Source organism: Balaenoptera physalus (genome assembly GCF_965194825.1).
Source record: "Balaenoptera physalus genome assembly, chromosome: 1".
NCBI lineage: Eukaryota > Metazoa > Chordata > Mammalia > Artiodactyla > Balaenopteridae > Balaenoptera > Balaenoptera physalus.
In genome coordinates this window covers 50,955,307-50,980,924 of record NC_138882.1, presented here as the reverse complement: position 1 = coordinate 50,980,924, position 25,618 = coordinate 50,955,307, and the positions used below count along the sequence as shown (strand labels likewise).

The following is a 25,618-nucleotide window of genomic DNA, read 5'->3' as shown; positions in this document are numbered from 1 at the left end:
TTCTATCCCTTTTCTTTACCTCTTATACTGTCCTTCATCAAGTGAAGTTAACTGAATTCTCCTTCTGTACTGTATCTGATTCTTTCTTTCTCTACAGTAATGGACCTTAACCAGGTCCTAACCTTCTAATCCACTAATTCCTACAAGAGCCTCCCTAATAATTTATCTGGTCTCCCATCCCTTTTGCAAGCACTGTCCTAAGCATGCCATTCTTCTACCTGAAACTTTGAAGCATATTCTAATTGTCTTCAAGTCAGATAAGAATTTCTAACTAAGGATTTCCCTAGCTTTTAATAGAATTTGGCATATTTTTATGGTTTTAAAAATTAACATTGTTAATTTTTAAATTAATTAATTAACATAGGAAGTTTAGATCAGTTCAAATATGAGAACATATTATACAAAATAGACTGTTTATATTATTCGGTATTATACTATTATATTACAATCTGATTCTTTATGGTAATATATGCTTCCATAATACCTATTATTGAAAAATAACAGTTACAGGAAAGAGAATTCAGTTTTGGGAAAGAGACAAGGAAAAAGTTCAACTAACACCAATTAAAATGCATTCACAAAATATGTGGAGTGTAAAAGATCTTTATGCTACCCCCACAGATCTTATTTATGTATCTATGTATGTATTTAATTCGGACACGTTTTCTTTCTAAAACAAGTAGTTAGAAGATACAAATATCATGAACACATTCTAAATCAAGACAGGCCCTATTAGAGGTTCCCTAGAAGGCGGAAGACCTTCAGGAGGATGATTCCCAAAGAATTCCTTTCCTAGCTATTGGAAAGAAGGGGCAATAGAGTGCATGAAGAGGCAGACATGCTTCCTTGCATGTTAAAGACAGAAGCACTTCCATGGTGGCTAGAGACGTGATGCTCCAATGCCACAAAGGATAGTTCATAGCTATTTTTTTTTTTAATGAAGGATTTTTGTTCTTTCATACTGTGTGAACTCAAATTCGAAGGAAATTTTGATAGTCCTCAATAACATAAATTGGAGAGGCAGAAATCTTTGTTCTGGATGCCCTGGTCAGGCATAAAGTTAGCTGACAATGCTGGAAACCGTGGTAGGCATGTCCACTAATCAATCTTTAAAATATAATACCCTGAAAGATCTATTGTTTTTTAATAATACCCAGAGGTTTTCACATCCTACAGTCTACAACTTTAGATTCCTATCATGTAATACAAAAACAGCATTTTAGCAGATATTCTAAAATAAGTCATATTAACTTTAGTTATCCTCTCAAACAGTAATGTTAATAATATCAAACAGAAGCCAAAAACCAAAACCAACCAAAAAACAAATGAATAAAAAAACCCCAAACAATTTCAGTAACAAGGAAAATCAAATCAATGGTGTATCCTTTGTGGTAACAGAGATAGACTTGTCTGATTGTGGAAACCAGGTTAAAGACAAGGGCTTGGACAACTGTGCCCTGAAACAAGCAGACTGCAGGTTTTATAAATACATACAGAAATAATTAAAATATAAGGGGTTTAGAGGGATTAATCTCCTTTAAATAATCTCTGCCACAAAGCCTGTAAAGACACTGCTGGCACCAGGCCCATGTGAGACCAGCTGTCGGATATCAGAGCAGGGGAGAGATTAACTGCTCCCACTTCTGCACTGACCTCCTCTGTGCAGTCTTCTCTGGACTCCACCTTCAGTACTCACTGCACCACAGGGAAGGGTCAGCAGAATATACCTGCCACCATGTGGGTCATTATCATTTGGCTTGATTACCTGTCCTTAGCTGAGGAGAAAAACCAAAACAAAAAAGAAGGTTGGTGCTAGAAGGGAATCACAAAATGTAGGCTCAGAGGACTCTAGGGAAACGCAGGAGGGCTCCGGAAAAGTGCTGATTACCTGACTCCATTCATTTAACCCATGGAAATTTCAAAGTCACCTTTAATTATTTTCAAACTGAGTTTTAAGTAATGCAGATAGTACCCTTACTCCCGAAGGAAGCACAAAGCAACTGATAACTCTTTAAAAACAGCAGCATTTGTTTTGCTTCAAAGCTAGCCACAAATTCAACAAATATTTTTAAAAGGTGACAGTGCAATGAACAAAACAAATCAGATAGATTTTGGGGGGCCTCCTCTATTACTATATGGTATTTCCATAACTTTAAAAGGAAACCATTAAAAAACAAACAATAGCTTCGCAGATGACATGAATCAATGTTATGTAGAAGTCTTTTTAAAAATATAGTGTTATAAAATATAAGATATATAAATATTTTATGAAAAAAGATTTGTTTGAATGGAATTTACTAGGACAGATAGAAGAAAATGAAAGTGTAGAACAGAAGAACATTATGAATCACTATAAAGCATTTAGACACTGTAAGAACAGATATACATGTACGGATTAGCATACGTTATTCTTCCACCAGAAGAAAATGAGACTGAGTGCTGGACTACCTTCTTTAAAAGGGTCTATCTGAGGTTCCTAAGTTTCTTTCCAGTTTTGCCTCTATGATTTTCAGACACCAACAAATCTCTCTGCTATAATTTCTTCTCAACAAAAGGTGATTATTTTTGGTCTCCTATTTACTTCACAGGTACATTTTAAGGACAAATGAATAAATAGTATCTAACTCTCTAGACTCTTGAGTAAAAGTAGGCTATTAGATCAATTCTAAGTATTTCAGAGGAAATACTGCTGATATAGCTAGAGTGAAATATTCTGAATAACACAATTACCATTATTTCTTACACAAAAATGATCAAGTTTCAAAGAATCAGAATATCAAATGTAATTTACTTTTTTTTAAATAGTAAGAAGGTGCTCTGGGTTTTTACATAGTTAAAGGGAAGAAGTTCTCATTAAAAAGAAAATTTTAAATATCAGGATACCATAAACAACAGCTTCATTCTACTATTAGGCAATGGGTCATAGAAAACTTATGTTCAGTTTCTATTTTTTTCAGTAACATAGAGCTCCCATACTTTTCTCTCCTGCACTGTCTCTAAAATGAAAGCTCCATCATCTTTATGTTTTCCCTCCCTTCAGAATGGGTTTTAAAGACTGTCAAAGAGAAGGCCAAATGTCAAATACATGCCTGTCCACTCAAGACTATATTGATGTCCATCAACACATTTTTCACACATCAGAGTGCTCTCAGATGTTAATGACTTTCAGGCTAAGTGATTTGATTCAAATTTTGAACCACTGATCCAGAGGTGAGTATCTTTTCACAGATCCCCTAGGCCAGTGGTTCTCCAAGTGTGGGTCTCAGAGAAGCAGTATCAGTTCCACCTGGAAACTTGTGAAAAATGCAAATTAGGCTCCACCCCAGACCTGTGGAACCAGAAACTCTGGGGGTTGGGCCCAGAAACTTGTTTTAACAAGCCCAGATGATTTTTATACTAGTCAACATTTGAGGACCACTGCCCTATGCTAGTATATTCTCTGTAAATGAGCACCATCTTTTGGACAAATAGAAGTAAATATCAACAGCAGTGAACAAACTGAATGTAACAAAAAGTTCACTAAATTATTATTTTAAACAATTTATCTTTTCCTTAATTTTTAAATTTAAACATACTTGGCAGGATTTCTTTTCATCTTCCAGGGAAAGGCTGCCCATCAGAGAGACCATTATAGTCTGGTGCACTGTTTTTATAGTTCTATAACATAAACTGACATTTATTGGAGCTTCACATAAGATTTTTCCATCAACGGATGTGTTGGAAGAGCAATAACCAAGTATGCTGTGTTGGGCAAATACCTACACATCAGGATACTTTTCAAAGCCATCAGGCAAAGGGGGTCAGTTGAATTTTTTTTACTGCACAGGCTAATGCTTTAAAAGTGTCTTGATGGAATCAAGGAAATTGGATTGTCCCCCCATTTGCTGGGCTAAAACAAGCCTTTTTTACTTATCCCATTAGAGGAACACAAGAGAAACCTTTTAAATGTCACTAAAAATTTCCCTGCATGGCAGAACCCAGTCAAAAGGGTTTTAATTTTCTCTGAGAATTCTTAAGTAATGCAGTATGTCAAGGTTTAATAAATTGTAGGTGGGGATAGTTTTTTGCCTTTTTGTTACAGGCAACAGGCATCTTTATTTTTTTTAAACAGGTGCTTAGACATCTCTCTATTGAGAGAGGTTAGGGCACTACCTCAAACAGTAGAGAGCTCAACTTCAGTCCAAATAACAAAAAAAATGAACCATGATGGAATCTGTAAAATATCTGAAACAAATTTTTAGGACACTTACTTATAAAAAAGAAAATATTTTAAAATGTATTGGAAGTGATGGTTAATCTTTTTATATGTGATATTTTCATATTGAGCTTCCTGAAAAACTTCTTGAAGAATCTGGCCTTGAACAAAGCCCAAGGAGAGCACAGAGATTAGGCATTCAACCTTCTCTCAATAGAAAGAGGTACTGCAGAGCAAAGAAAGACTGTGTATTCCCAACCTGTAATGGGGTAAAACCCCACAATATACAACTTTCAAAATACTGCAGAAACATCAATTAATAAAAACAAGTTGATCTATTTTATATGGATTGTACATATGTATAGAAATATATATGAAATATATGAATATCTGCCTTCTATGATCATATATTTATTTTGGTGTATTTGTTGAATGGATATAACCATTAAACATTATGGGATTTTTTGTTATTGTTGATTCTTTCCCTCTTCAATAAAATATTAAAAGTACTTCCAACCATAATACAGAGGGCATGCCAGAATGGAGGACTTTAAAAAAAGGGGTGGGGGCTATCTACAAATAAGGGTGGTTCCTTTCTGAATCATCACTTTAATAGAAATATTTTTACCCATACTCAAATGAGAATCATACACCTTACTCTGTCCCCTAGCTCCCCAAACAAAGAAGAAAAAGAGGAGAAACCATGCCGAAGAGAAAAGATAATATATCTATTATTTTGAAATAAAATTATTAATAATTAAATTATGTCAACTATTCCTCTATTATTACCTGTTTTTAAAAAATACTTTTAGCTCACATCAGGGTCAGATGGTATGGGGTTCAAAAACAAAATAGTTCTACAGGGGAATCCCGCATGCTTTACTAACTGCTCATCTTTTGAGTCTACCCTATGACCACAGCTATTTCAGAGGGAGGCTTAGTGAAGTACCTACCAGCTGACAAAAGAAGGATGTGAAGGAGGTTGGGAAAAAGAAAGATTACCCTTCTGTCATGTCCAATCAGCCATCCCTACAGTTCTGATAAATATGCTTTATTAATTAAATATTTGTACTTAAAAGCTAGTATCCTCTTTAATGGAAACTTCAGCTTTATTACTTAAGTTCTTACCAACTTAATGCATTTCATTATTATTTATTCTATCCTGGATATACAGGGAGAGGTAGTTTTCTTTTTTTTTTAGCTGTTAGCAATAACTCAGAAGCTATGGATGAAATTCTAAGTTGTTAGGCCTTGAGAGTTGAGTCACTGAACATCTCCCAAGTCTGTCAACTTTTGTAAAAGAACCATCAATTATAAAAAGACAAACTAACAAGCAACCAAAGGGAAAAGAAGCTGAAAATGGCAGTAAGGGAGTATATTATGAAATTCTATAATGAATATTTAATCATTAAAAGACGCTGTCATTGGCTTAACTTTACTGTTGCTTTCAGAGGAGGACCTTTGCTAATCCCAAATCCTTACATTCATGTGAATAAAAAAGCTGAGAAAATTCAGTGTTCTTTTTGCTGGAATGCAGGAATTCTTATTCTGGATTCTTAGATTCCTAGGACACCCATGGAAGGGCTTCAGCAAGTATATGAACATATTAAACCTGTTTGCAAAAATTCTACATCCATATCCTTTCTCTTTGGTGTTCATAGCTCTCCTTATATTCTTCCTAAAAAGGTTAAAGACCACTATTATAGGGAAGAAGTACAGATTAAAAAGATTGGCCATGAATTGGTAATTGTTGAAACTGGATGATGAGTACACAGAAGTTTGGCGGTATATTATTCTCCCTAATTTTGCACATGGTTGGAGTTTTTGTAATTAAAAGATTATTTTTTAAAAAACTGCTGTGAAAGGAACTCATTGTATACAAACCAATTCTTGATAAAAGGCTGTGGTAAATCTAAGCAAATTGCTAATGTAAGTGATAATTCTATCTTTCCTTACATCATAACGTAAGTCAAATGAAGGTAAGGGATTTGGAGTTTTATAAAACATAAGTATAGAAAACATAAGTGTGGAAATGGCAAAACTTTCAATGATGCCAGTTACTTTACTTTTGAAATCATTATTCTGTTTCACAAAATGTCAAAATTTGACACAAAATCACAAAAAAAGAGAGAGAAAAGGTAACTGGTAAAGCAAAGACTGCAAAGACAAAGGAGGTGGTGGTTTGGTGCTTGAAGGGGAGGGGGAAAACTGAAAGGAATAAAGTGGTGGGTTTAATCAAATCACTTTTAAAAGCTGCAGCCTTTCAGAGTTAACCTTGCCAATCAGAGTAAGCAGGAGCAGAAGCATGTTTGTGCACATTAAACTTTGCCTGTGTCCTTGAACCTATGGTGCACTTCCTCCTCTCAAGCAGCCTGGGAAGGCTTCATAATGCTCACCCTTAGAGAGAACCTTGAATTCCATTAGAAAGCTCCACAGGAAGGAGAAACCCTCAAGTGGCAGCTTGAACCACATAGACAGCTCATACCCTTTACTGATATTAGAAGTGAGCTCATGGGATTAAGTCTGCAAGTCCTGGAAAATGAAAAAGTATGAACACACTGACAAATGCCATTATACAAACAAGATATCTTTAAGTCTTCTTTCCTTTTTTTTTTTTTGAAAGAAATGGCAAATATTTCCAATGATAACATAAAAATTGGTTACTAAGTCTACAATGAAACTCTATAACTGGTCTGGCTACAATCTAACTAATATTATAATGGTATTTACATCTGTATCATGCTTTGCTATAAAATCATTCACCCATTTGATGGCCTAGTACATTTTACATACAAACTATACTTTTAAATAAAAACTATACTTTTAAATAAAAGGAAGTATGAAGGTAGATACCTTGTCTTTCATATCACATCTATTAAGTTACTATAGTTCTACTTTGTTCTGTACTATGAGAAAGTATTTTATACAATGTACAGTTTTAGTACTGCATGTACGCAGACTCAGACTCAAGGTGTAGAAGTTTCTAATAGCTAGAACTTTCTAAAATGGAACAGGCTTTTACTTTACTTTGTGAAGTAAACAGAAATGCTCAAACCGAGGCTAGCTGGCTTAACCACCTTTTGAAAATTTATCAGAGTGAATTCCTGCATTAGGTTGGAAGTTGAACCAGACGGTCTTTAAATTCCCTTCTACCTTTAAGATTTTACAATTATGCTTTATTCAAGGTCACACAATTAGTAGCAGAATAGAAACTGGAATCTAGGTAACCTGACTCCAAACCTAGTCTTTCTAAACATAAGGTTATAGACCCCTCATATGTCCTCAGGCAGTAAATAGAAGAGGGAGGTTAATTGGGTCAGGGAAGCAATAGTGGGGTGATGGGAACTGGAGAGCTCAAGGCCTGTCAAAAGAGGGCAGTAGCTACTCAGCTCTATCTGATTGTTGTCCTATGGGAATTTGTGCAGGATTACCATATTTTCAGATTTTTCAAGAGAATCCTAATATCTGTATTTTATGTGAAATCAACTGACAGTTAATTATAAATAAACTGTGTTGTAACACTATAGGTGCTAAACAAAAAAAGATCTTTGGGCTGCATATGACCCATGCCAGTTTGTGACCATGAGACTGTCCTAAAAAAAATTCCATTTCCAAACTACTGATTTTTTGAACTGTTTCTCTAGATTCTTCAAATTTATCAACACCCTTTATGAAATACAAAAGTCTAAGTTTTATGCTTTATATTAACTATAGTCTGCTACATATATAATAGTATTTTGCTTTGGTTTTTATAGATGATATTCCTGTTACTACAGTGGTGGTGTTATGTTGGTTTTTCTAAGATAAACACTACATTGCAGTCTCATTGTTCACCTACTGTCCACAATAACTGTCAAATTTTCTACAGATAATATTTGTGCATAATCAATCTCTATACCTGTGCATATGAATTAGCCCATAAATATTCTATAGCACTTATTTTACAGAAAGATCACCTTTTCTTTAAAGAGTCACTTTCTTTCCTGAATTCTTATTCCCATCTTTCAGGCATTATTAACCACTCTCTGAGTGTATCAGTTTGATCATCAAAATGGCAAGCTCACCATTTCCAGACCTTATTCTGTTGACTCATTTGGGAGCATTTTGTTACTTTGTGTAACTCCCTCACCTTTAATTCATCCTCATAATGTGACATTTAGAAGAATATTTTAGACTCAGCAACACTGAGCACAGGGAGATATATTTTATACAGGCAGAGACAAGATGGCGGAGTGGAAGGACGTGAGCTCACCTCTTGCAAAAACACCAAAATCACAAGTAACTGCTGAACAACCACTGACAAAAAAAAAAAAATGCTGGAACCTACCAAAACCTACCAAAAAAGATACCCTATATCCAAAGACAAAGAAGAAGCCACAACAAGACAGTAAGAGGGACACAATTCCAATAAAATCAAATCCCATACCCACTGGGTGGGTGACCCACAAACTGGAAAATAATTATACCACAGAAGTTCTCCCACAGGAGTGAAAGTTCTTTTTTTTTTTTTTTTCACACACACACACTGTATTTTGTTTTTACAAGAGATAAAGCCTGAGTCCACGTCAGGCTCCTCAGCCTGGGGGGTCTGGCAATGGGACGAGGAGCTCCTACAGAATTTGGCTTTGAAGGTCAGTGGGGTTTGATCGCAGGAATTACACAGGACTGGGGGAAACAGAAATTCCACTCTTGCAGGGTGCACACAATGTCTTGTGTGCACCTGGACCCAGGGAAAAAAGCAATAGACTCATAAGAACCTGGGCCAGACTAAACTGCTGGTATTGGGGGGGGGGGTCTCCTGTGGAGGCGGAGAATGGCTGTGGCTCACTGTGGGGACAAAGATATTGGCAGCAGTAGTTCTGGGGACTACTCATTGGTATGAGCCCTCCTGGGGGCCATCATTTTCTCACCAAGACCTGGCCCCACCCAGCAGCCTGTAGGCTCCAGTGCTGGGTTGCCTCAGGCCAACGACCAACAGGGCAGGAACACAGCCCCACCCATCAGCAGACAGGCGACTTAAAGTCTTCCTGAGTGAGTACACAGTTGCCCTCTAAACACACCCCCTGACACAGCCCTGCCCACCAGAGGGACAAGACCCATTCCCTCCTACCAGGAGGCCTGCACAAGTCTCTCAGACAGCCTCATCCACCAGGGGGCAGACAGCAGAAGCAAGAAGAACTACAACCCTGCAACCTGCAGAACGAAAACTGCAATCACAGAAAGTGAGGCAAAATGAGACAGCAGAGGAATGTGTCCCAGATGAAGGAACAAGATAAACCCCCAGAAGAACAACTAAGTGAAGGAGAGATGATAGGCAGTCTACCCCAAAAGAATTCAGAGGAATGATAATAAAGATGATCCAAGATCTTGGAAAAAGAATGGAGGCACAGATCGGTAAAATACAAGAAATGTTTAACAAAAACCTAGAAGAACTAAAGAACATACAGAGGTGAACAATACAATAACTGAAATGAAAAATACACTAGAAGGAATCAATAGCAGAAAAAGTGAGGCAGAAGAATGGATAAGTGAGCTGGAAGAATGGTGGAAATCACTGCCATGCAACAGAATAAAGAAAAAAGAATGAAAAGAAATGAGGACTGTCCCAGAGACCTCTGGGACAACATTAAATGCAACAACATTCACATTACTGGGGTCCCAGAAGAAGAGAGAGAGAGAGGACCTGAGAAAATACTTGAAGACATAATAGCTGAAAACTTCCCTAACATGGGGAAGGAAACAGTCACCCAAGTCCAGGAAGCGCAGAGTCTCAGGAAGGATAAACCCAAGGAGGAACACCCTGAGACACACAGTAAGCAAAATGACAAAAATTGAAGACAAAAAATCTTAAAAGCAACAAGAGAAAAGAAACAAATAACAGACAAGGAAACGCCGACAAGGTTATCAGCTGATTTCTCAGCAGAAACTCTGCAGGCCAGTGGCGTGATATATTTAAAGTGATGAAGAGACTTCCCTGGTGGTACAGTGGTAAAAGAATCCACCTTCCAATGCAGAGGACACGGGTTCGATTGCTGGTCGAGGAACTAAGATCCCACATGCCATGGGGCAACTAATCCTGCAGGCCACAACTACTGAGCTCAGGCACCTCAACTAGAGAGCTTACGTGCCACAAACTACAGAGTCCACGTGCTCTGGAGCCTGTGCGCCACAACTGGAGAAAAGCCCATGCATCGCAACAAAGAGCCTGCGCACTGCAATGAAAGATCCTGCATGCCACAACTAAGACCCGATGCAGCCATAAAAAAATAAATAAATAAAATAAGTAAATAAATTTTTTTTTTAAAAAGCGATGAAAGGGAAGAACCTACAACCAAGAATACTCTACCAGCAAGGCTCTCATTCAGATTCGACAGAGAAATTAAAACCTTTACAGACAAGCAAAAGCTAAGAGAATTCAGCAACACCAAACCAGCTTTACAACAAATGCTAAAGGAACTTCTCTAGGCAGGAAAATCAAGACAAGGAAAAGACCTACAATAACAAACCCAAAACAATTAAGAAAATGGTAACAAGACAACACATATCAATAACTACCTTAAATGTAAATGGATTAAATGCTCTAACCAAAAGACACAGACTGGCTGAATGGATACAAAAACAAGACCCGTATATATGCTGTCTACAAGAGACCCACTTCAGACTTAGGGACACGTACAGACTGAAAGTGAGGGGATGGAAAAAGATATTCCATGCAAATGGAAATCAAAAGAAAGCTGGAGTAGCAATTCTCATAACAGACAAAATAGACTTTAAAATAAAGACTATTACAAGAGACAAGGAAGGACACTACATAATGATCAAGGGATCAATCCAAGAAGAAGATATAACAATTGTAAATATTTATGCACCAAACACAGGAGCACCTCAATACATAAGGCAAATGCTAACAGCCATAAAAGGGGAAATGGACAGTAACATAATCATAGTAGGGGACTTTAACACCCCACTTGCACCAATGGACAGATCAACCAAAATGAAAATAAATAAGGAAACACAAGCTTTAAATGATACATTAAACAACATGGACTTAATTGATATTTATAGGACATTCCATCCAAAAACAACAGAATACCCTTTCTTCTCAAGTGCTCATGGAACATTCTCCAGGATAGAGCATGTCTTGGGTCACAAATCAAGCTTTGGTAAATTTAAGAATATTGAAACGTATCAAGTATCTTTTCTGACCACAGTGCTATGAGACTAGTTATGAATTACAGGAAAAAAATCTGTAAAAAATACAAACATATGGAGGCTAAAAAATACACTATTAATAACCAAGAGATAACTGAAGAAATCAAAGAGGAAATCAAAAAAATACCTAGAAACAAATGAAAATGAAAACACGACGACCCAAAACCTATGGGATGCAAGAAAAGCATTTCTAAGAGGGAAGTTTATAGCAATACAATCCTACCTTAAGAAACAAGAAACATCTCAAATAAACAACCTAACCTTACACCTAAAGCAATCAGAGAAAGAACAAAAAAACCCCAAAGTCAGCAGAAGGAAAGAAATCATAAAGATCAGATCAGAAATAAATGAAAAAGAAATGAAGGAAACAATAGCAAATATCAATAAAACTAAAAACTGGTTCTTTGAGCAGATAAACAAAATTGATAAAGTATTAGCCAGAGTCATCAAGAAAAACAGGGAGAAGACTCAAATCAACAGAATTAGAAATGAAAAAGGAGAAGTAACCACTGACACTGCAGAAATACAAACGACCATGAGAGATTACTACAAGCAACTATATGCCAATAAAATGGACAACCTGCAAGAAATGGACAAATTCTTAGAAAAGCACAACCTTCTGACACTGAACCAGGAAGAAAAAGAAAATATAAGCAGACCAATCATAAGTAATGAAATTGAAACTGTGATTAAAAATCTTCCAACAAACAAAAGCCCAGGACCAGATGGCTTCACAGGCAAATTCTATCAAATATTTAGAGAAGAGCTAACACCTATTCTTTTCAAACACTCTCAAAATATAGCATAGGGAGGAACACTCGCAAACTCATTCTATGAGGCCACCATCACCCTGATACCAAAACCAGACAAGGATGTCACAAAGAAAGAAAACTACAGGCCAATATCACTGATGAACATAGACGCAAAAATCCTCAACAAAATAATAGCAAACAGAACCCAACAGCACATTAAAAGGATCATACACCATGATCAAGTGGGGTTTATCCCAGGAATGCAAGGCATCTGAAATATATGCAAATCAATCAATGTGATACACCATATTAACAAATTGAAGAATAAAAACCATATGATCATCTCAATAGATGCAGAAAAAGCTTTCGACAAAATTCAACACCCATTTATGATAAAAACCCTGCAGAAAGTAGGCATAGAGGGAACTTACCTCAACATAATAAAGGCCATATATGACAAACCCACAGCCAACATCGTCTTCAGTGGTGAAAAACTGAAAGCATTTCCACTAAGATCAGGAACAAGACAAGGTTGCCCATTCTCACCACTGTTACTCAACATTGTTTTGGAAGTTTTAGCCACAGAAATCAGAGAAGAAAAAGAAATAAAAGGAATCCAAATTGGAAAAGAAGAAGTAAAGCTGTCACTGTTTGCAGATGACATGATACTATACATAGAGAATCCTAAAGATGCTACCAGAAAACTACTAGAGCTAATCCTAAAGATGCTACCAGAAAACTACTAGAGCTAATCAATGAATTTGGTAAAGTAGCAGGATACAAAGTTAATGCACAGAAATCTTTGCATTCCTATACACTAATGATGAAAAATCTGAAAGTGAAGTTAAGGAAACACTCCCATTTACCACTGCAACAAAAAGAATAAAATATCTAGGAATAAATCTACCTAAGGAGATAAAAGACCTGTATGCAGAAAATTATAAGACACTGATGAAAGAAATTAAAGATGATACAACTAGATGGAGAGATATACCATGTTCTTGGACTGGAAGAATCAACATTGTGAAAATGACTCTACTACCCAAAGCAATCTACAGATTCAATGCAATCCTTATCAAACTACCACTGGCATTTTTCACAGAACTAGAACAAAAAATTTCACAATTTGTATGGAAATACAAAAGACTCCAAATAGCCAAAGCAATCTTGAGAAAAAAAAAACGGAGCTGGAGGAATCAGGCTCCTTGACTTCAGACTATACTACAAAGCTACAGTAATCAAGACAATATGGTACTGGCATAAAAACAGAAATATAGATCAATGGAACAGGATAGAAAGCCCAGAGATAAACCCACGCACATATGGTCACCTTATTTTTGATAAAGGAGGCAAGAATATACAGTGGAGAAAAGACAGACTCTTCAATAAGTGGTGCTGGTAAAACTGAACAGCTACATGTAAAAGAATGAAATTAGAACACTCCCTAATACCATACACAAAAATAAACTCAAAATGGATTAAAGACCTAAATGTGAGGCCAGACACTATACAACTCTTAGAGGAAAACATAGGCAGAACACTCTTATGACATAAATCACAGCAAGATCCTTTTTGACCCACCTCCTTGAGTAATGGAAATAAAAACAAAAATAAACAAATGGGACCTAATGAAACGTAAAAGCTTTTGCAAAGCAAAGGAAACCATAAACAAGATGAAAAGACAACCCTCAGAATGGGAGAATATATTTGCAAATGAAGCAACTGACAAAGGATTTATCTCCAAAATATACAAGCAGCTCATGCAGCTCAATATCAAAAAAACAAACAACCCAATCCAAAAATGGGCAGAAGACCTAAACAGACATTTCTCCAAAGAAGATATACAGATTGCCAACACACACATGAAAGAATGCTCAACATCATTAATCATTAGAGAAATGCAAATCAAAACTACAATGAGATATCATCTCACACCAGTCAGAATGGACATCATCAAAAAATCTACAAACAATAAATGCTGGAGAGGGTGTGGAGAAAAGGGAACCCTCTTGCACTGTTGGTGGGAATGTAAATTGATACAGCCATTACGGAGAACAGTATGGCGGTTCCTTATAAAACTAAAAATAGAACTACCATATGACCCAGCAATCCCACTACTGGGCATATACCCTGAGAAAACCAGAATTCAAAAAGAGTCATGAAAAAAAAAAAAAAAAAAAAAAGAGTCATGTACAGCAATGTTCACTGCAGCTCTATTTACAATAGCCAGGACATGGAAGCAACCTAAGTGCCCATCAACAGATGAATGGATAAAGAAGATGTGGCACATATATACAGTAGAATATTACTCAGCCATAAAAAGAAATGAAATTTAGTTATTTGTAGTGAGGCGGATGGACCTATAGTCTGTCATACAGAGTGAAGTAAGTCAGAAAGAGAAAAACAAATACCGTATGCTAACACATATATATGGAATCTAAAAAAAAAAAAAAAAAAAAAGGTCATGAAGAACCTAGGGGCAGGACGGGAATAAAGACACAGACCTACTATAGAATGGAGTTGAGGACACAGGGAGGGGGAAGGGTAAGCTGGGACGAAGTGAGAGAGGGGCATGGACATATATACACTACCAAATGTAAAACTGATAGCTAGTGGGAAGCAGCCACATAGCACAGGGAGATCAGCTTGGTGCTTTGTGACCACCTAGAGGAGTGGGATAGGGTGGGCGGGAGGGAGGGAGATGCAAGAGGAAAGAGATATGGGGACAGATGTATATGTATAGCTGATTCACTTTTTCATAAAGCAGAAACTAACACACCATTGTAAAGCAATTATACTCCAATAAAGATGTTAAAAAGAAAAGAGAAAGACAGATATCATATGATATCACTTCTATGCAGAATCTAAAAAAAATTGATACAAATGAACTTATTTACAAAACAGAAACACACAGACTTAGAAAACAAGCTTATGGTTATCAAAGGGGAAAGGTTGGGGGGAGGTATAAATTGGGAGTTTGGGATTGACATATACGCACTACTATGTTTAACATAGGTAACCAATAGGAGCCTACTGTATAGCACAGGGAACTCTTCTCAATATTCTGTAATAATGTAAATGGGAAAAGAATGTGAAGAAGAATAGATACATGTATATGTATAAATGAATCACTGTGCTATATACCTGAAACTAACACAACATTGTTAATCAACTGTACCCCAATATAAAATAAAAATTAAAAAAAAGGAAAGGGTAAATTGTAAGGTTCATTAAAAAAACAGAATAGCAGTAAGGGGAGACTTAAGCAACCATATGATAAAAATATACAATAAAGACTCATTAATTAAAACTGGTAGAATCAGTTTTAATTTTTTTTGATATTGAGCTGCATGAGCTGTGTTATCATACATATAGATAAACCAATGATTAAAGTTTAATATACTGTAAGTCCACAAATGGGTATTAATGCATAAAATACTTAGGTTTCAATAGAGGTGGCATCTCAAATTGTGGGAAACAGATTTGAAATGGCATTTGAGATTTAAATGACATTGTGACAAATTTGTATCTGTCCTAAATATAGATCAGGATAAATTCCAAATGGATCAGATTTAAATGTAATATAAAATGAAACTATAAAAGAAATAGAATAAAATATAGTACATTTCTTTGAGAAAAAGATTTTATAACATGCATACATTTAAATAATAAATTTCAGAAATCATCAGTGAGCCACCATTTCAACACTCAAACTAGTTGTTTTTTTTTTTTTTAACATCTTGGAGTATAACTGCTTTACAATGGTGTGTCAGTTTCTGCTTTATAACATTAAGTGAATCAGCTATACATATACATATATCCCCATATCTCCTCTCTCTGACGTCTCCCTCCCATCATCCCTATCCCACCCCTCTAGGTGGTCACAAAGCACCGAGCTGATCTCCCTGTGCTATGTGGCTGCTTCCCACTAGCTATCTATTTTACATTTGGTAGTGTACATATGTCCATGCCACTCTCTCACTTCATCCCAGCTTACCCTTCCCTCTCCCTGTGTCAAGTGCATTCTTCAAGTTAGTTCTTTTAAGGCAAATGGTGGATCCATTTCTTAAGTTCAATGAAGAAGAACTGCCTGACTTTTTAAAAAGTTACAGAATTATAGAATTAATCCATATTGAGGGCACAATCAACTTTAAAGTGTATAAAATGTTAAGATTCAGCTGTAGGTAGTAGCTGAGATGTTCAGAAACCATTATGATAAAGTGGATTGCCTGGGGATAAAAAAACCAGTTCTTTTGTTTTCAAGCTTATGAAAGCATAAGATGTCAACAATTTCTGTTTTACAACAACAGCAAGATAAAATGTAGCCAGGAGACCATTAGGAAGGAGCAATTTACTATACCAGGTCATAACACTTTGACAGTGTTCTATAATTCAGTTAGATGTAAAAATAAGATGACACTGGGCGTTCTTTGAACTCAAAGTAATTTGAACTTGATTCACACTGTACTGTGAGCCAGTTGTTCATTCTCAGATACAAATGCAGCAAAAGAAGCGACTATTCGATATAAAAATGACAGAAGAAAATAACATTAAAGAAAATTTTGAGCTGTAAGAATAGAAACACGAATTAAAAGTCACACTGAAGGGGAAAACTGGTGAACAAAATGTCTACATAAAAGAATTTCATTATAAATAAGAAAATATAGGACATGAAGAATTTATTATAATCCTCATAAAATGCATCAGATGGCTATGAATTCTAAAAAGTACTGAGGCAGTGTGATAAGAGTATGACAGCAGCATAATGCAGGGAAAAAGCATGAATGAATCTGCCGTCAAAATACCTAAGTGTGAACTCTAGCTATCCTACTTACTAGCTTTGTACCCTCAAGCTGTTCCCATAACCTCTCTGAGTTCTCAGTTTAGTGAAATGAGGATAATGCCACACAGAACTCCTGTAAGGATAGAATGAGTTAATATATATAAACATATCTTTAGAATAAAAAAATGATAAAGATATTTGGTCTTTAAATACTGGTTTAATTATCCTTGTTCACAATTCTCAGGCTTCTTTTGTATTGACATTTGTCTTTCTCTGTTAACCCAGAAAACTCTGCCTACATTTTTTGGAGGTGTAGAGATTTCTTTGCATAAGGGGATGAATATATTTGTTTTATTATTCAAAAAATATTCACAAAATGCCTCCAAAGCTCCCAGGACTTAAATAATACTAAAGCCTTGGTACACAGTGAGGACTGACTAGACTTAGTCTCTACCTTCATAATCTGTGACAGGGGAACTCTTTTAAAAAACAAAACCTTATTCCGAAGCCTAATCTTAAAACAGGTAAAAGTTGAAGTGGGGCGGGGGGCGGGGGTGGATTTCTAGGTACCTCTGGGGAGAGTGACAGAGCACTCTGAAAACCACCAAGCTGGTAAGCAGGCCTCCCCCTAACATTTGTGCGCCCAGGGCAAGAGTACAAGTGGAGATCTCCAGAACTCCTTCTTTACCCACCCCTGGCTCCATCCTACATCACAAAGGGCCTCACAGACATGAGTATATAGACACAGCTCCCATGCCCGAGCTCAATCCATTCCCTCACCTTCCATTCACTTGCCGGTTGGCCACTCTTCAGGCCTAGGGGCACACATGCTGGCAGCAAGATCTGCCCTTGGTTTGAATCCTGGAAGTAAACTGGGCCATTTGGACTGGTCTCTACCTAAGTCAATTGCATCCCTGGTGGAAGATATGATTTAAAAGTACAAAGTGGATGTAAATTTTACATTGTGGGAAAGGGGAAATAAAAGGGAGACGATTATCTTACACCTCACCTCTTTCTTCTTACTACTCTAGTCATAAACAAATACCTTCTACCACAGTTTTAAGAGATTGTCTATAATTCTTTCAACCCACTCACAGTTTTAAAAGGTCAGTTAAAATAAGAAATTGCATTTATAAAAAATAAAGAATGGTCTGAAAAAGATAACAGCTCCATGAACGAGTCCACTGCCAAGATAACTGTCAAGAGCAATAAGTAACTTCAACACGGGCGCTGCGGTTTCATAATACATAACCTGCAATTAAGAGTGCATTTAACTTATCTTCAGAACATACTCTTCAGCATCTACTGCCTTAGAATGTCTATCTGATATATGTGTTACAACGTATTTGTTTAAGCCTGCCACACTCAAACAATTCTTGCAGAACAAAGCATGTTCACCAGATCTGTCGAGAACGTCATGATGTATACATATAACCTTGTTAAGATCAAGTTTTCCTAATCTAATTTCATTCCTTTTATTCTTTCCATAAATTTCTAAAAGACATCATTTCTTTGAGGCATTATTATTTCTATCCTAAATCATTAGTCTTTATCAAAAACACACTAAGTGACATGTCAAGTATTATGTTAGGAGTTGGGAACGTAAAAATATCAAAGTTCCTACTCTCAAGGAGCCTAGAGTCTTACGAATGGAGATAATTATAATAAAAAATCATATATTCTATGACAGATGTAAAAAAAGTATACTATAGGAGTGCAAAAGAGGGAAGGTCTAAAGAGAGGTTGTGGTTGGAGGAAAAGGAGGGGGGTTAGGTCAGGGTCTTCCCAAAAGAGGTGATGCTTTAATGAAAAAAGAGGGCAAAGGATTTTGTGTGTGTCTTTCTGTGCACACTCATAAACATGTGTATGTGTTTCAGGCTTTGAATTTATCTACAAAGGAACAGTCATTTTTCAATATTTTATAATATTTACTGAATGTATACTGTATGTCAAACATTATGCAAGAGACCACTTGGAATACTTAAACAGAAAACATGATCCCTGCACTAAAAGAACTCACAACCAACTGGAGAGACAACGCACAGTGGACAGTAAGGTAAACACAATTAATACAATAACACTAGTTCAATAAAACTGTCGGAGAATATTCTATTTATATAGTGTAGTTTTCTTGAGAAATGAGGATCCTTTTCTTTAATTTCCCCTTCCTAGGTTAGGAAATTTTCTACCATGCTTTCTTGAACTCCTCAGGACAGATAGTCTCTGACTACATTTGGCTTCCAAATGACTCTTAAAAGACTACACCTGTGTTCTCCCATTTGCCATCAGAGAGGAGTTGTTGTTTTATTATTATTTTGGTGCATACATGAACTTATAGAAAATATGGGATTTCCAAAATGAACAAAGGGAAGAAACTGTAGAAACAGGCTAGAAAATGACCTCATGTTGGACTGCCTTGTTATTTGGTCTGCTTAAAAATATGTTCTCTAAAAAGCCTTGATTTCACTTTATTTTGATAAACTAGCTGAAAATTCACTAATCATAGCTCACTTGTTATTGGAAAACTTGGATCTGAATCTTCACTTTGCAGTAGCTGTGTGACTTTGGATTATTATACAGAAAAATTCATTTCACAGGATTATTATAAGGAAAAATGAGACCAAATATGTAGACATATCTTGCACAACTATTTGAAAAACAGCAAGTGCTCAGCCAGTAAGACTATGTCTAAATTGGCATCCCTCCTTTAAAAATGCAACTATATCTGGGAATTTCTAACCAGTTGTTAGTGATTCATCACAGGAATGAATTAGTTTAATCTGATTGTTTTTATCCTAACTCCTACTTAAGATTAGGAAGCACTGAAGGACTGGCAGGTGAATAGAGGGTTTAAAATTACAAACCTGGTACCAGAGAATTAGGTGTAGATGTTTATAATTTTGAAATTATCTTCCCAATGCCCCTTACCCCTGACTTACCTACTGCGTAATCATAATTTCTAGAGCTGAGGCTTATTTTTAAAAGATCTATAGTTGATTGTGATGATCCAGGTTTGGGAACCTCTGGGATATACAAAGTGAGCTCACTCACTTCATACAGTAAGGAACATTAGATAAAACAGTTTAGTCATAGAGATGGGGCTTTGACAGTAACAATAAAAGTTGAGAATTGATTAATAGATAAGAGACCACTGGAAGTTTTTTTTTTTTTTATCATGGAATCATTTAGATACTGAAGTAACATTTAGATAATGCCATTTAAGGAAGACTAATCTGTCATAATTATACAGGATAAAAAAGTGACATTAATAAGTTGCCACAATAATATACACATGAAGGAATGATAATCTGGACCAGAGAAGTGTCAATGGAAATGGAATATATACTATGAAGCTCTTTGTACCTTACGAGGCCAACACTTGCAGATCTTAGGAGTCCCTTTCCCACAGTAAGACAGGAGTTGAGCCTGAGTGGCAATAGTGTTATTAAACGATGAATGAAATGCCAAAGTTCTGTACTAATTAATATACTAATTCTGTACTAATTATATACTAATATAATACATAAAATGGTCCAGTTTTTGACAACGAAGTAGAAACTGAAAATATAAATACAATGGGACAGAGGGAAACCTTTCCTAGTAAAACACTAGCCTAATGGTTTTATTGCACATGGTTCTTCTTTGTTATTACTTTTTATTATGAAAATATTTATATATATAAGAGTAGAGACTCACTACTCATATTTAATCATTGTTAATATTTTGCCATATTTTCTTTTTCGTTTTTGTTAAAGCAGGTTAAAGAAATTATAGACATCACTACTCATATTTAATCATTGTTAACATTTTGCCATATTTTCTTTTACTTTTTTGTTAAAGGAGGTTAAAGAAATTATAGACATCATGACATCTTGTCCTTAAATATTCACTGTGCACCTAACAATAAATAAAATTCCTACACAACCACAATACCATTATCACACTTAAAAGAGTTAACACTAACTCCTTAATGTTAACATAACATGGTCCTCTTAACTTTTACATTTAGCTACAAATTGAGACAACACAGGCTTGTATTATGTTCTTCCCCCAAAGTAATTCTAAATACTCTTTTTGAATTATTAATGGGAAAGTTAGCTCTAATGATTAATCAACTTTGCAAATCGTTTGGATCTTACTGGTAATGTGATAGAAACTACTCTCTCATTAAAAAAAAAAGTATCATTAGAGAATGTACTTTTGATTGCAACAAATAGAAGTCACTTGGAGTTTCATACATGGTGCTTCCACAAGACTTTCAAAGAGTTCTTGAGAGTATTATTTACTTCTTTCCAAGTGTCCTGGGTATGGACTGAACATCAGCAAGAAGCATGACATGCTCAAGACTTTGCCCTTAACAGAACCAAGAACTCTGGCCACTGTCAGATAATCTGTCACTATAAGCTACTTGTATCCAAGCCAGATATTTATTGCTATTGATCTGCCTGGTCCTAGCAAAAGACTTTTGTTCTCCCAGACTGGGACTTTGACCTCAATTAAGTTATGAATTTCAATCCGATAGACTGCTCCACTTACCCTACTGCTCTCCCTGACTGGATTAATTAGAATTAGCTAGGTCGAGAGTCACCCCAAGCTCCTCATGGATCATGTTATTTTAATAATAAATAAAGGAATAGCAGCAATGTACAAGAAGTATTTTGAAAGATTGCTCATCTAAGAACATCATTCAGAACCTGCCAATACCAATTTCTCTGACTTTGATTACCTCATTTACTTTTTACTTCTTTTCATCCTTTGGAATTCCCCCTTTTATTTCAGCTTTCTAAACATGTTCTTTGCATAGAGAAATAAAAGTACTTGCATTTTAGCACTTTACTGCTATTTTAGAGTTTCATTAGAGAGTAACTCATCAAAGCAATTGTTTTCAAAAATGTAACTTAAAACATTGAATAATCTCAGAACACGAAGGAAAAAAACACACCATCATCTATGAAAAATACTAGTTTTTAGCAAAAAGAGTTTCTCTATTGCTAGTTAGTACATTAAAAGCAGACAGATCGGAATGCCACTGACAAGGCAATAGCCAAGCTTGCAAAAAATAAAAATGTACAAATATAATTATTTTTAATCCATAACCCACTGTGACAGATTACATACTGGCCAATGAGAATTCTAAACCATGTTGATTTCAAAAATAATCAGTGGGATCAGGAATTGCTAAATACACTGTTCTAACTTTATGACTTACACCCTAAATATAAAAAAATATTTTAAAATGTAAAAAATATTTGCATTCTGGGATGTAGTGTTTAGTATTTGATACTGAAATCATAAGATTTTTAGAAAGTATAAAGAGAATCGTAAAAAGCATATACATTATCAATTGGTGTTTTGATAAGTAAAATGCTTTTACTTGTTGATTATTGAAACTTTGAGTTTTCATTGGCTCTAGGGTACATAAAGAAAAGATTTAATTAGAATGCTAAGTTTAATAGTGATTTCAATACTAAAAGCAATGCAAAATTAAAGCACAAACTCTGCCCTCAAAATGCCAAGAATTCCATGTATACTGGAAGACACATTCTGAGTATAAAAGGTTATACCATAACATTGTAAATCAGTGATTTATCAAGGCTTTAAGAATGGAAATGTTCTTATCAAATAATCTTGCAGGAAAGAAATAGGTACACATGAAAATGATTCTTATAATTAAAAATAAATCAATTATAGTTTTTAAAAGTATAGCTATTGGATTTAATTTCCATCACCCCCACGTTCCCCTATCACGTACACATTCACTTAGGTTCTGTAGATTATATAAAACTTCATTCATTTTAAAGAAGAATTTTATATTTTCCCATGGAAACGTTCTAAGCTCACTACTAGTAAACATTTCTTCCTCAGCACCCAAAACATGTTAGTAATCTAGGAAGAGAGTAAAACTGGTATGAGAACTGGACTCTTCACAATGTGTGAGAGAATCAAGGATTAAAGTAATAATTTGGAGACTAAGGCTATTTTCATAATGATCTACTCAGCAGGAAAAGAAGATCAAATGACAAAATGTGTTTTGGCAAACAGCGTCTGTTTTCACACCTGACTTTCATTAAGTTGCAACATATTCTTAAGTGGAATTAAAGCAATTCTCTAGCAAATCATACAGGTGATTTAACACATTAGCCCAGACTTTTCAAATGACCCCTTAATTAGGGTCACGACTACAATATGTAAGGGAAAACAAAAATTTAACATTTTTATGCCTTCACTTACAGTTGAAATATTTGAAATGTAGACAGTGACTTAATGCCATATAAATGGTATGGGAACTACATTAAAGTAAACAAATTAGAGAGCTGAAAGTCTCAAACATTATTTGGAAAGCTCACAAATAGTAAGCAGTTTACAGCAACAAAGTAGATAAATATTTAAGAATAAATTTAACTAGAAATGTGCAAAACCTTTAAGAGCAAAAATTTTAAATACTCCTGAAAGACGCAAAAGTAGACTTGATCAAATGGAAACACATCCCCTGTATTTGGATAGGATGAATCAACATCATGATTATGTCAGTTCTCCCTAATTTATAAATTCAATGAAATCCCAATAAAAACACCAACAAGCTATTTTATGGAGTTACACAAATTGATATTAAAGTTCAGATAAAACAAAAAACATGCAAGAATAGCCAGGAAAACATTTAAAAAGAAAAACTATGAGGGAGAAATAGCTGTTCCGGACTTTAATACCTACTATGAAGCCTCTTTATTAAACATTGTTGTATTGGTACTTTTAGACAAATAGACAAATAGACCAGTTTAATACACTAGAAAATCCAGAATTAGACCCAAATATAGATATGAAAATTCAATATATGACAAAGCTGGAATCTCATATTACTGGGGAATGGACTTTAAATAAATGATGCTGGGACAACTGGGAGGCCATTTGGAAAAAGACAAAACTAGGCGCATTTCTCATACAATATATTTAGGGATCTAAATGTAAACTATGAAACCATACAAGTACTAGAAGAAAACATAGGTGAATTACTCTTTAATCTTGGTATAAGAAAGAGCTTTTATCCATGACTTAAAATCCAGAGGCAATAAAAAGGCTGGTAAATCTATGTCGAAATTAAAAAAAAGTTATATGACAAAATATACCATAAGCAAACCCAAAAGACAACTGAAAAAGCTGGGGGGAAATATCTGCAACACATGCCACAAACAAAGGGCTAATACCCCTACTACATAAAGAATTCTTAAAAATTGAGGTATAATAGGCCAAAAACCTGACAGAAAGATGTGAACAGACAATGCACACACAAAAAAGGATACAAAAATGGCCCTCAAACATATGAAAAAACATAAAAATTCACACATGCAACTAAAACAACACTGGGATACCACTTCTCTACCAGACTGGCAAAAATGTAAAAATATGAAGAATACAGTATACTGACAAGACTATAAGGAAAAAGGCACTCTCATATATTGCTAGTGTGAATGCAATTTGGTACAACCCTTGTGGAGAGAAATTTGGCAACACTTAAAAATACTATGTATGCACTTACCTTCTGACCCAGTAATTCCACTTATAGGAAACCATCCTGAAGGTACATATCCAACAATATGAAAATACATATGCACAAGGTTATTAGTTGTAGCACTGTAAGTGCAAAATACTGGAAATGACCTAAATTCTCATACACAGGAGAGTGGTTGAATAAACTATGACATATCCACACAAAGAGTACTATGCAGCTATGAAAAAAGGAGAAAGATCTCTATGAAATGATATGGAGTAACTTTCAGGACCTACTGTTAAATGACAGAAATGAAGTGTGAAAGAGTATCTACAGAATGTTATATTTCATGTAAATTAGAAGAGGATAAGTGAAAATGGTCATGTATCTGCTCATTAGTGCAAAAGAGATATGGGAAGGATAGGTCAGAAACAAAAGAGACTGGTTACCTATAGGGAATGGATAAGAAAGTAGTAGAAATGAAATACTTATATGCTGACAACTATAAAACATTAATAAAGGAAATTAAAGAGGATTCAAAGAAATGAAAAGATATCCCATGATCTTGGATTAGAAGGATTAATACTGTTAAAATGGCAATACTATCCAAAGCAATGTACAGATTTAATGTGATCCTTATCAAATTACCCATGACATTTTTCACAGAACTAGAACAAATAATCCAAAAAATTGTATGGAACCATAAAAGACCCAGAATTGCCAAAGCAATCCTGACGGGAAAAAAAAAACAAACATAGCAGGCGGCATAACCCTCCCAGACTTCAGACAATACTACAAAGCTACAGTAATCGAAATGTGGTATTGGTACAAAAACAGACATATGGATCAATGGAACAGAATAAAGAGCCCAGAAATAAACCCACACACCTATGGTCAATTAATCTTTGACAAAGGAGTCAAGAATATACAGTGGGGAAAAGTCTCTTCAGCAAGTGGTGTTGGGGAAGTTGGACAGCCACATGTAAATCAATGAAGTTAGAATACACCCTCACACCATGCACAAAAATAAACTCAAAATGGCTTAAAGACTTAAACATAAGACATGACACCATAAAACTCCTAGAAAAAAGCATAGGCAAAACATTCTCTGACATAAATCGTACCAATGTTTTCTTAGGTCAGTCTCCCAAGGTAATAGAAATAAAAACAAAAATAAACAAATGGGACCT

General features: G+C 35.4%; 1 protein-coding gene across 17 annotated transcripts in view; it reads right to left on the bottom strand.

Moving 5' to 3' along the window:
• Positions 1–25,618, bottom strand: part of ACBD6 (acyl-CoA binding domain containing 6) — a 228,727-nt gene that overhangs the window by 56,579 nt on the left and 146,530 nt on the right. The gene's annotated exons all lie outside the window — the stretch shown is intronic.